The sequence below is a fragment of the Microtus pennsylvanicus genome, chromosome 16 (genome assembly GCF_037038515.1).
Source record: "Microtus pennsylvanicus isolate mMicPen1 chromosome 16, mMicPen1.hap1, whole genome shotgun sequence".
NCBI classification, from domain to species: domain Eukaryota; kingdom Metazoa; phylum Chordata; class Mammalia; order Rodentia; family Cricetidae; genus Microtus; species Microtus pennsylvanicus.
In genome coordinates, this window is record NC_134594.1 from 38,349,460 (window position 1) to 38,366,064 (window position 16,605).

Sequence of the window (16,605 nt, forward strand, 5' to 3'; positions counted from 1 at the left end):
AAAGATACATATTAAAAAACAAAGCAAGCAAGGGAACAAAAAACCTTCATCAACTGTAATTCATTGGCAGTTACAATGAACTCCAAACACTTTATATTATCAATATTTATTAATTATTTTAACATTAAATTAGTTTCTAATATCTATTAAAAATTCTTAAAGTTTCTGAATTTCAGGGTAATGGGTACCAGTTTGCTTCTTGAAGAGCCTGGTGAGAAGAAAGTTGAGAACCCTAAAGGGTCTTCCTAAGAAGAATGACGGTTACCATAGAGAGGTAAAACCAAGCCTTGAATTGAAGACCTTCTCACCTTGGTTCACGTAATCCAGGAGAATTCATGGACAAGTTAAACTTTGGGCTCTGTCTTGAAGGGCAGCAGTACATTGAACAGTAGCTATAAGGAAGAATACTTTCCCAGAAGGCCTAGATCCAAAGGGAGGTGGTGAAAATCAAGGCCGAGTTCCAGGAAGACTATAGAATGTTCTCCTATAGTAGAACTGAGAACTAGTGTTCTCTAAGTTAGAAAGCATAAGGCACAAGTGACTAACAATATTTAAGAGCCTTCTTGGCCATTACAGAGAAATGCCAGTGAACACTATCACTAATTTGCAGCAAACTCTTTGGGCTTTGAAAAGCATTTAAAAATTATGCTCCTAGGAAGAAATTCAAGATTTGGTTATTTCTTTGAATGACTCTAATATTGAAGCAAATCATTTTAAAATATCCTGACAGTGACTATCGGTACCTTCAGTAGAGTGATTTACAACCTTCTTCTTAATATCTGCTCTGGTCTCCTGTGGCTTCATGATTTATAACTGCTAGACAATTTGCTTATCCATTGATTTGAACTTTTTGGTCTCTGAACTTGTGGCGATGCAATTTTCTAAAAATAGCTCTTACATTCTATGAAACTTGTATTTTTGTTGGACCTCATGGTCAATAATATTTCACGAAGTCACTTTAGACTTAAGATGCTAGCCTATTGTGTACTAAAACTATTTGACCTACCTTTAGAAGAATAATGTAATAATCAACATACTTGTCATGCAGTCAACTTTTGCAATCTAAACTAATAGACAGATGTGACCTTAAACTATGTGTATCTTTTGCTGAAAGTAGCAAATTCAGAAGTTGAAAGCAAACTCCTCAAATCTCCAATAAAAGTTGAAAGTGACTGTTTATACTGGCTGATAAAAATGAAGTTTGTTATCTGGGTCAGTTGGGATGAGTTGGAACCAGTGAATTCATCTCTTGTGAAACTCTGTTAAAATTTTCTGGGAAGCTTCCCATTCCTTTCTCATGTGATGCTCCCTGGACTGCACAGTGATATAGTGTGAAGCCCTTTGATAGGGTCAGGTAAAGACAGACACCACTCAGACACAGACACACTAAAAAATAGACATACAGGGATAGACACACCCAGGGCAAATGGACTAAGGACAGCAAGAATCAGGCTAGCACATACACTAGACAGACAGGACAGAAAACAGAGAGTGTGAAGAAGTGAACTTAAATCTGGACTCAAGCTTGACTTATCAACTCCAAGAAAAGGGGCTTTTATTTTTTTTCAATAGTGTGACTCTGATGCATCAAGGGTGACTCAGACTTAATCTCAAATCTAGTATATATTACATTTCACAAATTTTATTCTCACATTTCAACATCCTCATTCCAATGTGCTCATCTTCTATACATTTGATATATCCAGTGAGATGGAGCTTACACATCCATTATTACCCAATTCTTGGTTCTTATTGAGAATATTCTTAATTTCTTTAGTTCTGGAATTCTCCATGCCATGAATTTTGGTTCCTGTGCTTTGTCATTTTCTTCTGTAATTCTGTAGTTCCTAAACTTGGCTTGTTTGCAATCAAAGAAAAGCATACTAACAGGTTGTTTAAAGAATATCCTTGGATGTGAGGGCGATCTGGCTGCGACATCTGTCACCCCATTGATCGCCAGGGTTGATTCGGCTGATCTGGCTGGCTAGGCGGGTGTCCCCTTCCTCCCTCACCGCTCCATGTGTGTCCCTCCCGAAGCTGCGTGCTCGTTGACGACTTTCCCCGAATAGAGGAGGACCGGTCTTCGGTCAAGGGTATACGAGTAGCTGCGCTCCCCTGCTAGAACCTCCAAACAAGCTCTCAAGAATATCCTCATGATTATTTTGTACAGTTGTTCATTCACTGATATTTCAAGCAAGGACTATGTGATTTGTACAGGCTAAGATGCAAACAGGACTGTAGGTCCGGTTTCTCTAAAGTTCAGAATATGAGGGAAGATTCGAGTGCATCCATGATTTTATCTCTTGACTTTTGTTTCTAGCTGTTTAGAAAAGTCAAACACGTATTTAAACTTTTTTTTTTTTGAGATTTTGTGTGATACAGAAGGAATTTATTTGAGGACATTCTTAAAGCGACCATTGTTGCTGGGAAGAGGATTGAACGTGTGACATTGAGTAAACCTTGAACAGAAGACAGGAGCATTTTCAGGGACATGAAGAATGAGTGTTTTAATGGGCTTACAAATTAAAACATGTATTTCTAAACAGAAGAAATAGGATGTCCAAGCAGGGAAAAGGTCGTTGGAACATGAGATGTGGTGATGTGGTTGGCCTATGATAAGGAAGCAGCACTAGGAGGAAATGGAAGGCATAAGGAAGAATGGGGCCTGTCTGTCTCGAAGTGGACATTGAGGCTCATCTCTGAAGTTAAGAGGGTATTCTTGCAGGCTCTAATTGGTATGATACCAGGAATAGTTTCATGTATCTCAGGTACTTGCATAGTGGAAAATGATTTCATCACAGAATTTTAAAAAAAATGAGCCATTAAAGAAAACAAGATCATGGAGAGAAGTGGAGATTCTTCTCTGAAGTGATGAGATAAATCTGGCTCCCATAGAAACAAAGTTTAGATTTTCTTTCACATGTGAATTCTGGGGACAAATGAAAGGAAAGTATAAGGGAGGCTATTAGATTATATGAGATTATATCAGGGATGAAGAGAATAAATGTTGGTAATGGGTAAAGTAATGCCATATTACTTTATACACAAGTGTGGGAAAATCACAGCTAGACAGTGTTCTAATCAATCAATACACATTGTGAGCCTGAAGCACGATTAATAAAAATTCAGAGAGAGAAAAATTGGAGTTCAACCTAAAGGTCAGAAAAGCAAAACAGCCAGTAACTATTTCTTACCTCTACCTCAGTCCAAAATGGCGATTCTGCCTCCAGGAATCTCAGAATGATTCTGAGGCCGAGAGCTGTCTCCTCCCGTTTTATAGTCCTCTCTAGTTCTGGGATTGAAGGCATACACCACTGGGATTAAAGGCATGCAACACTGGGATTAAAGACATGCACTGCCTGGTTTCTATGGCAACTAGTATGGCTATTAGGATTAAAGGTGTATGTTACCACTACCTGGTCTGTAAGCAGAGCTGTTTTATTCTCTGATCTTCAAGAAAGCTTTATTTATTAAAATACAAATAAAATGCCACTACATGAGTGTTTATATGATAGAAACATTAAGGGCTTAAGATTGGTGACAGAAGAACATTGTTTTTCAGGTAAAATAGTCACAATTTCTCATGGATTACATCCATGAAAAGGGGAATAGGGAATAGGAAGATACTGATGAGGTTTTTCTCTTTAAAAAACAGATTATTTGTGAACCAGAGTCAGGTAATGCATATAAGACACGAAGACACAATAAGGATGTAAAGTTCGGTTTTAAAATTTTTCATTCAGAGTATTCTAAAAGCCCAGAGAATGTTAGTGCCAGAAAGCTTTTGGTTTCGGAGGATAAAACTGGACAGAAGATGTAAAATTGCATGCCATCGTGATAGAGAAAGAAACGAATAAAATCACCCAGGGATCTGTTTGAAGGACAGCAGACTAAACGTGTGTTCCCGAGGGACACGTGTGTCTCCAGGTTTCATTCTCTGCCATGTGCCACTCCAGAAAAAACCCTGTCTGGTTCTTCGAAACACAAAGCTGTATTGAGGAGACATTTATGCAAATAAGGAAAAGCTGAAGTCCTAGAAAAGGTGTAGAGAGAAGAAAACAAGCTTCAATACATATCAGGTGGATATAATTCACCACTTCTGTCTGGTGTTATTCCTTAATTTCATATCGTTTCCACTTTTAGGAATTCCCTGACTCAAATTCCTCATATGGGATTCCGCTATGGTCTTCCATGTCTACAACAGCCTTCCTTCCCTTCCTTCCGTCCCCGTTCTCACTCTCCCCTTTTCCTTCATCTCATTGACTTTTCCAATGAACAAAATACTCAAAATCTAAATATGTTCATGAGTGTAACTGAAATTGATTTAATCACTTGCAAACTAGATAATTGTTTTAATTTAATATGCAAAAACTTGATCCAAATTTTGTAGTTATTACACATTCAACTTTTATTACTTACTATCCAAATGTTATATCTTTAAAATAATAATAACAACAATAATACACTTAGAAGCCATTTGAGGATATTAAATCCACAAAAAGTATAGAGTGATAATGTTCTGCTTCACAAATAGTGCTGAGCTATAGAAAATATCTTCTGCATAGTATTTTAGATTTCCACTGATTTGAACTTTATTGGAACCGGCAACCCTATTTCTGTATCCAGAGGCAATGCCTCAGGCAGTTTTTTTCTATTTTCATCATATGCCCTGGAAATATAAGTGTATTTATCTTTAAAATGCTTAAAATTCTTTGTGCCCACATTTGATCTAGTTTTGCAACATTATCATCATGAGTACGGGTGCTGCTTATTTAAATTTCACATCTTAAATGTTTGGAGAATTCCTTAACCCATCCTAGAAAATTGATAATTACAGATAAAGTAACTGCTTGCATGGTGTTTTATACTTTATTTTCATGTACCCCATTCTCTTTATTGTTTCTTGTGGTGCCCAGAATACACCTCATTGTCTTATGCATGGTAGGCAAGTGTTGTATCTTTGAGAAGCACCCTCACTCCTCCTTTGTTGTATGTGAAATATAAGCATGTGTGTGGTGTATCCAGACGCATGTTGGAGACAGCGCATGTGAAGGGCAGCATAAGATAGTGGGTGTCCTGGGTGTTCTCCTCTATCACTCTCTAACCCAAGTCTTTGTCTTCGCTGAACCTGGAACTACAGTAGAGGCCAGCTCTTCTTGTCTATTCTTCTTAAAACACTGCAGAAGAAGGAGTGTGCAGAGCTAATCTGGCTTTTTACTCAGTGATGGGCATTTGAACTCATGTCTTCTTGCTTGAGTAGCTAGCACTCTTATGTAATGAGCAATCTCCTTGCCTATCCCATTCTATACATTATATTCAAACTGATAATTGAAATACACACACACACACACACACACACACACACACACACACACACACACACACTTTCCTTTTTTTCCCCAGTGGAAACCAAGTACTGGAACATTTGCCTTTGGATTTATAGATGAACAAAAAGAGTTGATTTCCATGAGAAGTCTTTGAAATGCAATAGGTGATTTGTGATTTTGTTTCTTATTCTTGCCTAGCAAGATACCTTTAAACTTAGGGCCTCTGAAGGCCATTGTGTTGGTAGAATTCACTTAGGACTTGAGTAGTTGGTTTTCTATTTCATGTATAGCAGTCATTTTATAGAGACAGAAGCAGAGGCAGAGTAGACAGTATGGCTTTATTCATCTGTTTGATAAGGTGCAGAGAATATTTTGGTAAAAGAAAGTCTACATTATGATTCATATGACTGTGCACATTTGGCACCTTGAGTCCTTTCTCTGGGTCAGTTTAACAGGGTCAGAATTACCTAGGATATAAGCCAATGGGCACACCTGTGAGGATTATCTAAAGTGGATTAATTGTTGTGTGAAAACCCACTCTAAATGCTAGCAGGACCATTTCATGAACTGAAGTCCTGGATTGAATAAAATGAGAAAGTAGAATTAATGTTCATAAATCTCTGTTTCCTGTCTGCTAAAGCAATGTGTCCAGACTCCTCAAGCTCTTGTTGCCAGGACTTCTTCACTGTGGTAGACTGAACCCTTCAACTGTGAGCCAAATCAAATTGCCCTTTCTCCCTTCAGTTGCTTTTGTTGGGATACAAACTACAGCAATAAGTAACAGAAGAAATTAGGTAGGTAACAGAAATAAACATTTCGAACAGCTAAAGAAAGCAGTAGATCAAGCTCAGATCCAGGAATTGTGCAGTACCCCTTTGGCTACATTTGATTGACTAAACAAGCAACACAGTTGGGCAATTGTGTAGGAAGAGGAAGTAGACCCAGTGTCTTGAGAGAACAGCAGGTCAGAAAGTAAGCATAGGAAACTGTTATTTCTGAAATAATTGTTGGAAACCAAGTCTGCAACAATTTGGTTCACTTACTTTCATCACTTATTTTTCTTTTCTGAGTCTGGCAAAGGTTTAATCATTGTATGTAAATCATAACAAACTATATTATAGCTCTCATAATGTTTCAAGCCTATTCTGAGACAAGATCTTAGATTGCATCTATGAGGAGAAATGAAGGAGGGGGCACAACTCCATTGTCACCCTCAGGAACATGAAGAGACCTAGGTTTTTAAGGAGTCTTGACTCAAACCCAATTGGTAATTGTGGCTTCAACACAGAGTAGTTTCAGGGTAAGTCAGTATGAGGAAATTGGTTTTGTTTGTTTGGGTGGGTTTTCATTGTTGTTTGTTTTTTGGTTGCTTTTATTTTATGTCCTACTTGAATGTATTGTAAGCATAAGCACGGGACTTAATAGAGAAAAGCATGCTCAGAAAGACACACCAGACAGCAATATTGCTATGAATGTCAAAGAGAGGCTCCTGTTACATCTCACCAAGTCTATTATTTCTTTGTAAAATGAATATGAAACAGATCTGATTTGGGGTTCCCCTCTCTATGCTATGAATATGTTTTATTGCCATTGGTGAATAAAGAAGCTGCTTGGGCCTATAACAGGACAGAATATAGTCAGGTTGGAAGAAATATAGTGAGAGAGTAGGCAGAGTCAGGAGAGAAGCCATGTAGCCACCACAGGAGACAGATGCCTGATGAAATCTTAATGGTAGGCTACAACCATGTGGCGATCGATGCAAAGATTAATAGAAATTGGTTAATTTAAGATTAAGAGCTAGCCAATAAGAAGCATGAGCTAATAGGCCAAGCAGTATTGTAATAATATAATTTCTGTGTGATTATTTTGGTGCTGGGTGGCCAGTAAATAAACAAGTAGCCTCTGCCAACAGAGACCAGTATAAATTTTGTGTAGTGAAGTTTGTCTTTGGAGTCTAGCTGTTAGTTTCTGATCCCTTCTCTTAGAATAGTCATTGATTCCTAAAAGTGCAGCAGGAATCTGATTATTCTTTTCTATTGTGAAATGGGCTTTTACCTACATTTGCTGTCTAGTAGAGGGAGCTTCCATATTTATTCTTGGTTTTAACAACAGAATTATCTTACATACTTTTTCATTTTACCTCTTCATGTAAAATACTATTTCTATTTTCATATGCACCAGAATATAAAGAGGAAATACCTTCTCTTTACAGGAAATGAAATTCTATGGTACAATAAAATCTATTACTTGAGGATCCCTCAGAATCAGGGATAACTAATTTTAGTTAAGTTGCCCCTTCCATTGGTACACAGATAGGATGAATGGCACAAAACTAACATTTATATTGTCATTAGTTGCCACTGATAGCAGCTATCATGAAGCAAAGCAGCACAGTTTTTGGGTCATGTTAAAATTTTGGGGTCAAATTGTAACATCTTTTCAGTCAACATTACTATTCTCAATAAAGCAAAATTGTTCAAACTCTTCCCACACATTTTCTCAAACATGCTATTTAGTCTTTCAGAATCTTATGATGCAATTTTAAAGGCAGTGTCAGTTACCCAGACAAATGAAACTGATGAATTAACTAATTTGTGCTCTTTCTAACCGTTTTGATGAAACTCCATAAGCAGGCTGTTGGTTCCATTCCTGTGAGCTTTGAACAGTTTACTGTTTCTGATGATAAAAATGCAACGGGGAATACTTTAACATATGCCAGATCCAAATTGAGTGAAACTTGACAGAAGATTGATCTTTATAAAAATTTTGCATATAAAATATCTGCTCAACACCATCATTCTAGAAGCTGCATGAAGTGGACTAGAATGCCATCATGTGAAATGCTGCATATTAATAATAATCACAGCATATTTCCTTATCTGCATTTAAAATATTCCTCCTTATGGGATCATTTTGTAAACAGATTTTAATTAATAACATAAAATGACAATTATAGAAATAGTTACCACAATATCAGAAAAATTTGTGTGAAAAAGTAATGTATCAATTTGATATGTAAGGTTTGAATGTGTTTAGAGTTTTTCCATTGTTTTCACTCAGATAATGTGTGTGATGTGGGACAAGATAAGCTTTTAATGGAGACTCATGAAACTTTGTAAACCATGCTTAGTTCCTTTATTTATTTTTAAATTTTGATTTTAAAATGAATGCTCACTAAAACTGACATTTTACATATATGATTCTTTGACCTTAACACAGATGATATAAAATAAATTCTAAGTCAGTAAGTGATAGATAACTAATAAATTGGTAGATAAATAGATGATATGAATATTTTGGATAGATGAAAGATAATTTATATATATATTCTAGATAGATGGTAGGTAGATAAACAGGTGGACACTGGAAACATGCTAGATGGCTAGAGAATTGTATACACAGAAAATACACAGAAGATAGATAGATACATATATACATAGAAGATAGATAGATAGATGGCTAGATACATAGATGATAGATATATAGATAGATAGATGGATAGATGGATAGATAGATTTATATAGTTTCTGTCACAATAAGAATATAGAACAGTTACTGACACTTTAAAATTGCTTTTATGTGCTTTTTTGGTCAATTTTCCCACATACCGGTGATTCCTGGCACCTATTAGCCAATATTTCATTATCATTTTAAGGGAGGTATGATTTGTTCAGTTTGCAGTTCCAGGTTACAGCCCATCATTGACGTCAAGGAAAGTAGGAACTTGAAGTAGCTAGTCACATATGGAGTCATGAACATAAGAAGAATGCATATATGCTTGTCAGTGATCAGTTGTAGTGACGTGTGTTTTAATAAATAAAGCTTGCCTGAGATCAGAGAGTAAAACAGCCTCCCTGGCAGCCTTACAGACCAGGCAGAGATTACACACACATTTAATCCCAGTAGTCACACTAGTTTGTCTTAGAAACTGGATGGTAGTGGTGCATGCCTTTATATGCCAGCACTAGAGAGGAATATAAGGCAGGAGGAGACAGCGCTCAGTCAGTTTCATTCTGAGATTCCTGGAGGCAGTGACTGGCTGTTTTGCTTTTCTGATCTTCAGATTGAACCCCAATATTTGTCTTTGGGTTTTTATTAATCATGCTACACTCAGTTTTCTCTTTCCTTTTCTTCTGTTCTAGAGTTCAGCCCATAAAATTATGTCACCCACATTCATGGCATGTCTTCATGTATGAACAACATCCCTCACTGTTATGGCCTCAGGGCAGCCTAATTTCACAATTGCTTATTGAGAATCCCTTCTGAAGTGGTTCTGAATTGTTTCAGATTTATTATTAAATGCAAACGTTACAACATGTGACAAAAGATGTAGACTCCTGTTTGTTATATTCTAATAATGCATTCTTTAAAACCTATTCCATAGTAGTTCAAATGGTATAAACAAATAGGTAACTGTCTCAGTGATAAATGAAATGAAATTGAACAAAGAATAAAATACTTCCCCAAATAATATAGACTTAAACACACACATAACACACACACACACACACACACACACACACACACACACACACACACAATTGAGTAACATTCACAATGTCTGGACAGGACAAGCAGGATACAAGAAAAAAGACTCAAATCTTGCCAAGACAGGGTAAGATGGTTTTGAAAAATTTCCGACCTCTGCAAATAGTCTGGCATTTACTCTAGGCCTTGGCCAAAGTGGTTGCTCCAATGTTGCAATTAGACTTTGGGTGATTTCCCAGGTAGCCAGTTGTCTCTGTCATTTGTTGCACATTTTGGAAGTTGCTTGATTGTACTTCCTGTTTACTCAAGTAATATTATATCCTTCTGGAGTCTTTGATGGCACTGAAGAATAAATGGTTATAGTCATAGATTTACTTAGATATGATAAAAGATAAAGTAGATATAAATATTATAACTGTAATTTTTGCTTGATACCTGTTTTGTTGTATGTAATTTTTCTGTGTTTAAGTTAAAACATCCTTTTCACTGAAACAGAAAAGGGGAGGTGATTTGGGATTCCCCTATGTATGCTGTGAATATCATTGGTTAAGAAAGAAACTGTCTTAGGCCTGTGATAGGATAGAGTAGAGCTAGGCAGGGAAAACTAAACTGGATGCTGGAAGAAAAGAGGTGGAGTCAGGAGAAGTCATGGAGCCATCACCAGAGACAAATGTGTTGGAACCTTGCCAGTAGACCACAAACATTGTAGTAAAATATAAAATAATGAAAATGGGTTAAATTAAGATGTAAAAACTATCCAATAAGTAGTTAGAGCTAATAGGACAAGCAGTGATTTAATTAATACAGGTTCTATGTGATTATTTTGGGCCTGAGCTTCTGGGCGCGTGGGAAACAAAACAAGCATCCTCATACTACACTTTAACACACACATAAAACACACACACACACACACACAAACACAATTGAGTAACATGAGATTTGGGGCTAAACAGCTCCATAAATCTGAACTTTAAAAAGCAAGAATTTTAATATGTACTTGATGTTACAGTCCTACAATCCAAGAATTTAAGAAGTTGAGTCAAGAAGATTATTGATTTGAGTCAAGCACCATAAGAAAATACAAAACAAGGAAAACTGAACAAAAATCCAAACAAAAAGACACCTGTAGTAGATCATGTCTATTATTCCAGGAACTTGGAAGATTGGAGATGAAAAGTCACAAGTTTGAAAGCTTCCTGTCCCATGCTACTTGGTGCATCGAAAGCTAGACTGGGCCACTGTCTCAAAATGAAAGAGAAGGCCAAGAGGTGGGGCTGGGAACCTAAAGGTAAAAATGTCATCATCAATCTTACCCAACTGTAAGTGCCTCTAAGCTACAATAATGACTTGCTTGGCAAGATATGTCTACTGATGTGATAGTGGCACAAATGTCACCAACCACTTTCTCATTGAATTTAAAGTCCATGATATAAGATGAAACCTCCACGTAGCAACTATAACAGAGCCAAGAACTTGTGGGTAGACAGGTAATAGGCCCCAGGAAAGAACCCTCTACTATTATTTTGCTAAACAGACACAGTATTCAAAGAACTCCCAATGGCTTATCATTATATCCATAGATGAGTGCATCTCCAATCCTTTATCAGAGAAGTGTCTTCCTGATGCAGATAACAATTACACAGATACCAACAATTCATCAGCAAGTGGAGAATGAGATATTGAGAAGTATGCAGCACTACATAGGACATCTTTATCCCACTCCCTCCTGTCAAGGCTCAGAAAGCATCCCAGAAGTGACCTAAAGATCATGAGTCAAAGGTAGTGGATGACTGACTACAAGGGAACAATGTCTTCTGGACACAGCAGTGCAGATGCACATGTGAGCCAACAGGGGTGGTAACAGTATGCCCGAAACTTGCATAAGCTCATGCCAGAGAATATCCCAGCATGGATGAAGGAGGTTGACAAGAACTCCACTATTAACTGAAAAGCTGTCAACAATTGAATCAGTTTTCTTTAAGGATTTGGTCACTGATAAAGCAACCATAGTTCAGTGAATGGCTACATGTTCAAGACTTTATGAGAATAGTCCTTTTCCTGGATCTAGCCTGGTAGGTATAGTTCTTACCTCTCATCAAGGAAACATCTCTTTGCAACAGACAGCAACCATTACAAAAACCCACAATCAATCCTAATGCAGGCTTGTGTAGCCCAGTCCCAACAAATTTATTTATAATAGAAGTTTTGTATCTAAGGATTGGGGACCAGTGTGGAAGATGAGGTAGAATGATTGTAAGATCCCGAGGAACAGAGAGTTGGCAGAAAATTGTACCTCCTACGAACATTAGAAGCCATACCCTGAAGTCTCCCCCGAATGACTTCATAAACATCAGCTGAGCAAGGACAACAACAATAGATATGCTAAAGTTAACAATGGGAAGAGTATGAGGACTCAATACTACACACAGGACAGAAAACTAAGAGATATTGAGAGTTGTTGGAAAAATTCTCTTTTCCAGAAAGGAAAACACCAGGTGGTTATCCTACACTCAATGGTTATCTTTGTAAACATTCATAAAAGTATATTATAAAGACCAAAGCAATTGTAACATAATTCAATATATATCATACTACATAATGCATTATATATCACAAAATCAATGAAAAAGGAGCCATGAATTTGAAAGAAAGCAAGGAGCAGTATATGGAAAAGTTTAGATGGAGGAAAGAAAAGAGATAAGTGATATAATTATATTGAATTCTCAGATAATAAAATAAATAACTAAAAATACAGACTTAAGAGAGAGTATGTGGGCAGTAAAAATTTAACTTGATAGGTTAAAAATAATAACAAAATGCATAAATAAAAGCATTAGAATGCTTGCTCAATCCCTGCAAGACTGTAGGTTCAATATCCACTACCAAAACACAAAACAAGCAAACAACAACAAATAACGTCAAAACTACCCAATCACAAACATTAAGCTGTGCCCATTTTTCATTGTGAAGATGTAATTAGTTCATTTCAGTTTCAAATTTAAAATTTTCATTCAATGTTGTATATTTTTCTTGATATCAGTTTAGAATGACAAAAATTATTAAATCTATATACATAATTTTAGCACTTAATTATTTATAGAGATATATATCTTTTGATATTATTTTATTGTTGACATAACACTTCTCATTATTTTGGGCCTGCATAGCTCTGCCATCCAGTGAAATCTGCTGAGCAGCTGATGGCTTGAACATTTTGAGTCATTTTCTCTCATTGATTTTGTTTCATAAGTAATTATTTCTTTTTCCTAAGATCATCCCTGTTAAAATATATTAGACCCATAGAGTAAGCAATTGAGGAGTGCTATCTATAATACTACTTCATGGAATTAAAACAAATTGTTTGATTCCAGTATTCATGATGTACTAAAATAGCGATGCTATCTATCATCTGTTTATCCTGTAGAGTTTCTCAGATGTTCTTGGAGCAAAGCATAATTGTAAGCAATGCACTTTGCTCATTTTACCATAGAGGTATGGTATCGGATACTTAGTCATACAAATCTTCTATTTGTTCTAAGTTTTGTGTAAACTAGTTATTAGTTATAATAACAAATATCAGGTTAGAATTTAATGAAATTACCAGTTAGAGACTCAAACTATTTTCATCATTTATATTAGAGATTCAAACTGCCTTTAAATTCTGTTTTCAGAAAGTGAAGTTGATGAGTGGGAGGTGTTACTGAAATAACACTGTCTGTGACAATGACTTTTATTATTGGAACTTGAGTAGGTAAGAATGTAAATCAGAGTAATTTTAAAGTTTGTGCTTGGAAAAGGGATCCAATCCAAACATAACTAAAAAGAATTACTGATGATAGACTTCATCTTTTGCTACAAAATATTTTGAAGAAAAATTACAACTTTCTTGAAAGACTAAAATACCTATATCATATATATTTTCTGAAATTATTCCTTTAATGTTTTTATAAGTATATACTTATATACACTATGTAATAAAGGGTTTGATTATGACTTTTGTGTATGGATATAATGTATTTCTCATATCTATTCCCCCTTAATCTCTATTATCCCTGCCTATTTTTGTTAATATATTTCCTATTCTCAGCCAACCCCTCTTCTATGTTTATGTCTTTCTATCTCTGTTTTCTGTCTGTCTGTTCTCTGTCTATATGGGGGGGTCTCTCTTCTCTCTCTCTCTCTCTTTTTTGTGTGTGTTACCCAATGATCTTCTTCAGGGACATTTACTCTAGTAGGAGTGAGGATTTGTTTACAGGAGCATGGGTATCTTACCAGTGGCTATAACACTCAAGAAAATAGTTCTCTCATTCCCTATCCCCACTATCTGTTCCTCAATGAAGGGTGGGCTGCCTATGAGACTTGGAGGTCAGCATTCCACTGGTTTCTTTTTTCTCTTCTTCCCAGCTCATATTCCTTTTCCTCTTGCATGCATACTGTTCCCTGAGCCTTGCAAAAGGGATTATAGATGTCTCATTAATGGCTGGATACTCAAAACCCAACTTTTCCCCATACTTTGAGCAGTTATGAGTCTCCATAGTCATCACTGAGCACTGAAAAATGAAAGTTATCTGATCCAAACTCGTAGCAGAACTAATCTGTGACATAAACATCATTATTTATAAGTCAATTTGATAGTTATGTCTATTTAGCAAAACAACAGCAGTAGCTTCCTTGTAAAATCTTTGGTCCAGGATTACATTCCAGATATGAATCCTTCTTTGGGAATATGTATCAAAACCAACCAGGGGTCATTTGTTTACCCCCACAACAGATTTACCATTATTACGCTAGTGGGCACATCTTACCTGGCCGATCAGTATTATGAAGATGTTGGAGGCTGCTCCTCCAGAAGTATTTTTTAGTACTTTGAGGGAGGAATTTTTCAGCCCTACTCCAGCTTGGTTCTATATGTCTTGGAACCAATATGTATGACACCATCAAGTCTTCAGGAATAGAAAGTGACCTAATGCAAGTGGCTAGTGGCTTTAATGTTTGGCGGTCATCATTGGTTGTCCTGACTGACAGATGGTGAATAATCAGCATGATTCCTGGGTTAGGATTTTCACCCAGCAATGCATGGCTCCTGGAAACACTTTTATCTACTGTCAGTGTGCCTCTGTTCAAATTCTCCATTGTTTTATTTTGAATGTACATTAAAGATATTTGTACACAATGCTAGTTTGGGTTGACCCTGGTCCTTTTCCTTAATATCCCTTCTCCCCTAAAAACTGCTCATTTTTATATTATCTTTAGCAGCAACACCTTGGCCTTCATCACAGAATTGAAATGATTTAGAATGCCATTTTATCCTTTGGGTCATATGCCTTGTTCCTCGGGAAAATTACAAAATTAACTTTTTGTACTCTTCAGTTACATCACAGGTTATGGATTCATGCAAGAGCATTGGGACCTCAGATTTCCCTCTTTTTCATATAATTAGCCATTCTGATCTTTATCATTAATTTCCAACATGGAGTTGCCATTTGAAAACAATCTTTTCTCTCCTTGTTCTTGTATGAGCACAATATCCATTTCCTATAACGACGCTAGTGTACCAGCCAGCATCACAACATTTGACTCTGTCCTCTTTCACCTTATGTTAGTAGCTAATAACATTATCATTCTGGAAGGGAAAACTAATTATAACTCTGCTGCTTTGACCTTTTCTTTCTGCAGAATAAAAGTGGAAACTCCTCAGTTTTAAATTCTCTTTATTTTGTAGTGGTGTTTGGTGTGGAGAATTTCACACACCTGTGAACTCACATGGAGGGCAGAGGACAGCATGCAGGTTCTTTTCTGGCCATCGATCATTTACCTCCCATGGTTCAAACTCAGGGTTTCAGCCTTGGTAACTTGCATTTTCACAAGCTGAGCGAGCTCACTGGCTCACATTTTTAATTCTAGAATACTTGTTAATGTTTCCTAGCCTGCCTTTGCAATATCTGTCTTCAAGATTCTAAGTACACTGTAATCTTCATTGGCGGAGAAATGAAATTCCATTCCCCACCCCCACAGTATTTTCTTTGTCTTTGATGCCTATCTGTTCTGAGTAATTCTTGTTTTTGTTCCTAGATGTGAAGTTGCTAAAATTCTCTTGTCTGTACATAATCATTGATTTTTCCCCAAGTTCCTCTCTTTTCAGCCCTCCCTTATTCTTTGCAGGGCACAGATAGATCATAATTATCCTATGAACTTGCGATGTATTCTCTACTATATAGTCTGCATTTCAATTCACATGTGCTGAGTGATAGAACGGATAATTGCATTTCACAGATTATAAAAGGAAGCGTCAGTGGTAAAATGATAAAAGTTCTCAGATCAAGAAATCATTCAAAACAAATGTGAAGTTACAGATGTCAGAACATATAAATTCATGTTGATCAAACTTGAAAACTATTAGTTTTCATTGATAATTATCTTTGGATAATAATAAGAAAAATAGAAAGAAAGCATCCAGTTTAAATTAGAAGACGGGGTTTTCTTTCTGTCAGCAGCAATAATACACAGAGGTAAGAAAATGACTGCCATTAAGGAAGATACATTTTCTAGTTCCATTTCTCAAGAAACAGGAACAGCACTTCCTAATCAGGAGTCACACGGTGAAACACTGAATTCAACCAGAGGAGAAAGGAACAAGAGAGAGTCTGGAAAAGTCTTTACTGTGGTTTCTCAGGCAGAAATAAAAATGCTGGAGGTTCCTCAGGGTTTAGATGGTTTGGATGAATAAAGCAGAGGGGTAGTTGACTGTGCAGACACAGATTTCTCAGTCTGCATATAAATCATCCCCACA